Raw genomic sequence first — 7,322 nt, 5'->3', positions numbered from 1 at the left:
GCCAGGCCCAGGATGAGCTCACTTCAGGATGGAATTGAAGCTTGTTTCCATCACAAGAACAGGCAGGGAGGGGCTCTGCACGGAGGCCTGAGCTGGTCTGAGTGGTGGCTGAAATCCTAGCTTCCACTCTGGGGCCTCTGGCTCCCTCAGCCCGGCTGGCATTTCTGTGTGGGTTTTTTTTTTTTTTTTGGTGGTGCCCTCTCTTCTTCCGAATAGGAAATCTATCTCTCCTCCGAGGCTGTCCTGCAGCCCACGCCCCCCGGGCCACATTTCCTGGGCTCAGCACAGTCTGGACGCCTTCCCGTCCCTCCGGGCCTGGGGCAGGGCCGGAGTTCTCCAATCCTCCCTCTGCCCTACGTCTCTTGCCTTGTCTGGAGGGGCCAGAATCTGCTCGGCCACGGAATATGGAACCTGGAGGGGGATCCAGCCCAACCCCTTCACGTCTCAGACAAGGCCCGGAGGCCCAGGGGAGGGAACGAGTTTCTGGGGGTCACAGGTCACGCAGCAGGGCCCGGACAGCGTGGACGCAGGAGTTCAGCCCACACTCCCGTCGCACCGGGCGGGCCGCTCAGAGCCCCTGCAGGTGACATTTGCCTTTTTATTATCAGCGATTATTTATCGAATACTTACCATCTGCCCGACATCGTGTGAAGCACTTAACGCACATAATCACATTTCAGCTTCATAATAACCTTATTATTTATTGACTATTCCCACCATGATCATCACCATTATTATTTTTAAGATACAAAAACTGAGGTTTAGGGAAGTGAAGAAATTTGGTCCGAGGTGCACAGCTAGGCAGTGGAGTGGCAGGGTCTGTCAGCCCAGGTGCTGGCTGAGCTTCCGCTCCAGGGGGCTCGTCCCAGACACTCCCCCTTCGCTGGGCTGACGTGGGGGAGGGGGGTCCGAGTGGCTGGGGACTGGAGGGTCACATTCAGGCCCGTCAGTGCCTGACTCTCACCTCAGGGGTGAGGCTGGTCCCCATATTCCAGGTGTCCCCGATTCCTCTGTGAAATGGGGACTGGGGGGAGGTGGACGTAAGGCCCTGCCCCCACCCGTCTGAGATGGCTAACTCGGGCAGTTTGCTCATTCTCACAGTGGACAGCTGTTCGTGGAGGGAGCCATCAGCAAACATGGGGACTGGCCCAGCCTCTGCCCCTGATTGACTGTGTAGCCTGGGGGGTGGTCCCATCATTCCTCTGGACCTTAGTTTTCTCACCTATACAGAGGGGAAGTCACGCCTTGCCTGAAGACCCCTGTGAGTTTGTAAGGGTCGGTGAAAGGGCTTCAAGAGGAACAAAGCACCGTGCATATATGGAATGATGATTTCAGGCACAAGAATCGAGGCTTGGGGACTACACTGCCAGGGGCCGTGTCCACTGAGCATCCACTTGGAGGACTTCACAGACAAGGTCTCCTGCAGCCGTCCCCCAGCTCTGCGGAGGGGCCCAGAGGGCTGCCTGCTGCAGAGCCCGCCTGAGTGGCTCTCACCAGACCAGCGCGCAGACACAACTATCAACCAGGAGCAAAATACTAAAAAAAAAATAGTTATCAGAAGAAGAGCCACTCAAGGAAGGCAGACTCCAGCGTCTGGGAGAGGGGCAGGTTGTTGACACTTGGCAGGAAAGAAGAACGCTCGGTGAAATCCTCAGTGTTTACAAGTTCAGCCTGAGGACACACTGCAGCCTCCCACGCTGAGTGGCTAAAACCCCCAGAGACTCCTGCAGGGAGGAATGAGGGAGGAGACCGTAAGGCGGCAGCGGCAGCTGGAAAAGAAAGGAGGAAACTCGGAAGAGAGTGAACCAGAGAGGGGAGCCCCAGATTCTGGGTAGAGGCTCTGCCCCAACACCTGGTCGACCCCTGAAACAGTGCGTGTGTAGGAGAGAGGCCACGATGCCAGCCGAGCCTGAAGGACCCGAGTGGGCATTTCAGCAGCAATTTACTGAAGGAGTGACCGCTTTGCGGTGAGATCACAATCAAGTGACCTGCTAACTTGAAAACAGACATATCCAATTCTCTTTGTAGCAACATAAAGGATCCAAAGTCTCTGCAATTGACTGTGCACGGTGCTCAGGATGCAATCCGGAATTATCGACGTGGGAAGAAACAGGACAATGCGACCTATAGGAAAAAGTTCACAGAGGCTGCCCATGACACGGTCCCCAGTTTGCAATTAGCAGAGATTTGAAAACAGTTCTCATAACTGCTTGCTCAAGGAAGTCAAGGAAGTCTGGTCACGATAAATGGAAAGATAGAGCTAATCTCAGCAAAAAAAAAAAAAATAGAACTACAAAAGTGAAAATTTTAGACCCTAAAAAAGTGGTACAATCCCCATTTGTAAGTAAAAGAAATGCAGGTTCAGAGATGTAACGTCATTTCCCCCCAGTTACACGAACAAGTACATAGCGTTGGAATTTGAATCCCGGGTCTCTCAGGCTTTAAAGACTTTATGTTTTCAGGCTCACTGGGTAGGATTTAGAGATTAGTGGAGAAGTGGAAGTGGCCTGTGAAGTGTTCTGAAACTCCAGTGAGATTTGGGGGCCTTGCCGCAAAACGCAGCCGCACCTCCTGGGAGCAGCCGGCGGGTCATCTGTCCATGACGCCTGCCCAGGGTGCGGAAATTGGCCCGCTGTCCGAAACCTCTGTATCTACCAAACCACCCCCCGAGTCTTCCCACCGATGCGTGGAAAGAGAAAGGGAGATAAACCATAGCAGCTCAGGCTCTAGAATCTTTTCATTTTGGCTTTCGAGCCTCCTGCAATGCCTTGCCCCACCCACGGCGGTCCGTGGGCTTTGCCCACATTCTGCATAAATTTTTTCCATGCTTTGCAAAAATCTTATCCTCAAGGATGTGGACAGAGAGTAAGCGACTTCACGTATTTGCACTAATGGACTATACCTGAGATGTGGTTTAATCGAATTCCTATTTGATGAGTTTAGCGGACGTGCCTAGTGCTGTGTGTTGCCTCGTGAAGGGCGGAGAAACATGAAACACAGCGCCCGCTCTCCAGGGGCACCCACGTGAGAATGAGCTCAGAGACGGAGCGGGAGCAAGGCTGGGCCGGCTCGGCATCCATCGTGTGTCCTTGGGAGACCTGTCTGAGGGCTTCAAGGGAATGCAGATGTCACTGTGAGTTGGGAACAGCCACAGAGGGGCGGGGTGTGAGCTGGTCTGTAAAGGCCAAGGCCAGGAGAGGGAGGAGAACGATCATTTCAGGGCACAGTGGGCACTTAACAGATACACATTAAATAATCAAAATGAGTGCATCTCATTATTTTCTTCCTGGTTACTTTCAAGCATCTGTTTTCTAAAATGATTTTTTTTTATATTGAAGGCAGGCTCTTTTGCCCTGGCTGGTGTGCCTCTGTGGTTTGGGTGCCAGCCTGCAAACCGAAGGGTTGCCAGTTCGATTCCCAGTCAGAGCACATGCCTGGGCCGCAGGCCAAGTCCCCAGTAGGGGGCGTGTGAGAGACAACACTGATGTTTCTCTCCCTCTCTCCCTCCCTTCTCCTCTCTAAAAGTAGATAAATAAAATCTTTAAACAAACACACGCACAGGTTATTTTAACAATATTTCTAATAGCTCCAAACTGGAAACTACACAGGTGCCCATGGACAGCAGATTGGGTAAATAAATTCTGGTGTGTTCACACCGTGGACACCATGTAACAATGGGAAGGGGCCCCATGGACCGACACGCAGCATTACCGATGGGTCTCAGAAGCACAGTGTTGTAAATGGAAAACAGCACCAAAGAGCGCTATTGGAGAACTCCATTTATATAAAGTACAAAAAGAAGCAGAACTAATCTACGGCGTTTGAAGTCAGCATGACGGACTTGGGCGGCTGTGAGCGGAAGAGGCAGGGGGGAGATTTCGGGGACTAGGGGGGCTCTGCTTTTTGATCTGGATATTAGTTTCACAGATGGTTCCAATTTTGAACATTTTATTGGGCTGCACTCTTATGATAACTGCTTTTTTTCTATAAGTGTGTTGTATTGCAACAAAAAGTTAACAGCGCTGGCTGGTGTGGCTCAGCTGGGCATTGTCCCGCAAACTGGAAGGTCACAAACTCAATTCCCCATCAGGGCACGTACCTGGGATGCGGGTTTGGTCCCCGGCGGGGGTGTGTTTGAGAGGCAACCATCATCCTTTCTCGTATAGATGTTTCTCTCCCTCTCTACCTTTTCCTCTCTCTCTCTCTTATAAAACACAATTTTGAGAAATACAAAATTTTTTAAAGCCCCTGGCTGATGGGCCTGGTCCCCAGTGTCTTCCAATAGCTGCATTGCTACAAAAACAAAGTTAACAAATGAAAACAGGCTACATCCCCAGCTCCACTTCCCGGCCAGGAGTTCTCTGGCCCTTTCTCGTGGGTATCAGATGGCTTGAGCTTCTGCAGGTGGCTTTCAAAGAATGGTAGGCGTTACCTTTCCTGTTGCCGGGGAGAAAAGGCGGAGGACCTTTTCCCACATTTCACTGATTGGGAAACTGAGGCCTGCAGGTGGAGAATAGTGTTACCTTCCATCACCTGGTGAGTCGGGGTGAGAAAGAACTTTGGTCTTCTGTGGCCCCCATAACAGATCCCTGCTCAGCCACACCCCCCTGAAGAGACAAAGGATGTCACCGGAAGTCAGCATGAGGGACCTCAATACCTGGAGGTGGTGGGAGCACTTTGAAGCCCCCCCCCCCCCGCCGACCACACTGCCAGGTCCTTGTCAATCGAAGTCTGACGGGTCCTGGGCTTTGCCAACTGCTTTTGCGAGCTCTGAGTGAGCTGGATCCTCTCCCTGGACCTGTGACCTCGACCGTGAGGTTGGAGATTGAACTTGGTGACAGTGAGGCACAAGCTTCCTCCCAGTTCCAATACACCGAGGTCTAGACCTGAACCAGGGTCGCCTGGGTTGGATTAGGCCCAGCCACTCCTGCTGCCTTTGCTCAGGGCACTGTGCGGGGTGAGGGTTCAAGAAGGAAGCGTTTAGGACATTTTTAAATGTTCATTCGTTCATTCGCTCAGCATGCATCTCAGACCCTCCATGGACCATCTGCCCTCTGCTGGGAGCTGTGCTGGGCACACACGGACAAGTGACGAGGCTACTGTCCGTAAGGAGCTTACGTTCTTGGGGGACAGAGACAGTGACTGGTTGTGAAACGCGTAGGGTTACCCATAGAGGTAAGTATCAGACGCGGCAGACGGACGGATGGAAGGAGATCTCATCCAGCTCTGGGGGTGCGGTTGGGCCAGGGAAGGCTCTAAGGAGAAGTGAATGTTTGAACTGGACCTGGCAGAAGCTGTAGGTCGGCCTGGGGACCCTGGGGTAGGGGTGACACCCTCGACAGAGAGAACAGCTTCTCCAGAGGCAAAGGAGAAGGGTCAAAGGCATGTCTGCGTGGCTGGAACCTGGAGTGGGGTTGAGAAACAGAGGTGAGGCGAAAGGTGTGAACGCCACGCAGCCAGCTCGGGTGGGGTGGCTGGGGACACGCGTCCAGAATACGGGTGAGAAAAATCGCACGCCCCATTTTTTCCTCACCCTCCTCCCACGTTTCAGTGAGAGGTGGGTTTCCACCACATTCCAGCCCCCTGGGGCTCTCCGGTCAATAAGCTCTTTAAGGAGCCAGGGAGAGGCCAGATCGGCACAGTTGCCATCGATCCCACCCCTCAGAGGCTGATTAGTACCAGGGACTCTGCTGGCCCGGGAGGCCTCTTGCTAATGCATCACGGAGTTCAGGTTAAACGGGCAGCACCCCGCGGCCCCAGGAAGAGCTCCTGCCGTGCAGGGGGCGGGTTCTGACCCGCCGGGAACTCTTGGATGCTCAGGTGAGCCGCATGAATCCCCTAGGCAGGCCGCAGGCGGCTGATCGGGTCATTCCCTTGCTTCCGATCTGATGTAGCCCAGGGCCTTTGGGGTCTGTGCAAACCCCCTTACAGGGCAGGGGGATCTGGCCCCCCCGGCTGCCTCTTCCGGCCTGATGTCATGGATCCCTCACCCTCCGAACTCACTCCAAAAGAACCGCCTCCAGTTCTTCCAACTCCGCTGCCTGTTGCACGCGCTCATCCGCCATTTCTTCCCAAAAGTCTTCCCGGACCCTCCCCTCACCACCACCAAAACCTGACCTAGGCACCGGTCCGGGCGCCTCCCTGTGCTTCCCGGCCCAGAGCGAGGATGGACGCACTGCGATGGCTTCTGCTCTTGTTTCTTCCTAGCCGCCCATGGGAATCACCCAGGAGCTGTAAAAACTACATCCTCAGATCCAGTTGGTCTGGAACGAGGCCTGGGAATTGGTGTTCTTACCTCCTCCCTCAATGCGGGAGACCCTGAGGCAAAAGGGTGGCCATGAACCCTGGACTAGAGTCCAAACTTCAAAAACAGCAGGGGAGTCGAGTGGCGCCAGTCCTTTGAGTCTCTGGATCTGTCTATGAGGCAAGAGGATGAGTAACAAACACTTCATTTCGCACAGCGGGACCAGAGAAGGCAAGGGACCCGGCCAGGGTGCCACAGCTGGAAATGGACTGAGCCAAGGTCCACTCTGTCTTCCCTCCAAGAACTTTTTTACATGAGTCTGGTTACATGAGGCTTTCTTAGGCTAAACCTGAGGCTCTTTCCAGCCCCTGGCCCCAGATCCTTTCCCTGGTGGCTCCCGGGAGGGGCCTTCCCACAGCCTACACAGCCGCGCTTCCCCTCGCCCTGAGTGACAAGGCAGGACACTGGCCCGAGAGACACTGGTGGCCCGAGAGAGCTTAGACTGGAAGTCACGCCTGGGCTCTAGGTCTGTCTCTGTCGTCCACCAGCTTCGTGAACCCAGGCCTGTCCCGTGAAAATTGTAGACTCTGGGCCCAAAGACTCTGCTTGGAAAGCCAGGAAGGGTCAGGGGTCCAGGTACCCAGGAAACCAGGGTGGTGCATCCAATCTTAGAATTCATGTGTCCTTTTGATATTCCCCCCAGTTTTTGAAGCTCAGATACACATAATTTGAATAATGATGGTCTTTGTTACACTGTCCTCGTTATCATGTTTGTTCCTATTTTTCATTCATTCATCCATTCATTCATGTCAACAATAGAATATGTAGCCTCAAATCCACCACCTGACATAAAAGCTAAGCCCTTGACAATGACCGCCACCTAAGTGTGTGGCCTCCTCCTGCCCATCCCGTCTCCCGGTCTTCCTCCGCCCAAGACACTTCTCATCCTGAATACTGTGTCTGGCATTCATTTGCTTTACTTTTTACATCCTTCTCTTTCTTTAAATGTTTTACACTTCCTTTATATTTTTGCTGGTCCCCCCATCCCTTTTTAGGGTGCTTGTAGTTATAGAATTCA

Source organism: Sturnira hondurensis, unplaced genomic scaffold (assembly GCF_014824575.4).
Source record: "Sturnira hondurensis isolate 20B ecotype Veracruz unplaced genomic scaffold, ASM1482457v3 Scaffold0001221, whole genome shotgun sequence".
Lineage (NCBI taxonomy): Eukaryota > Metazoa > Chordata > Mammalia > Chiroptera > Phyllostomidae > Sturnira > Sturnira hondurensis.
The sequence above is the reverse complement of the archived record's forward strand: the minus strand, read 5'-3'. Positions refer to the sequence as shown.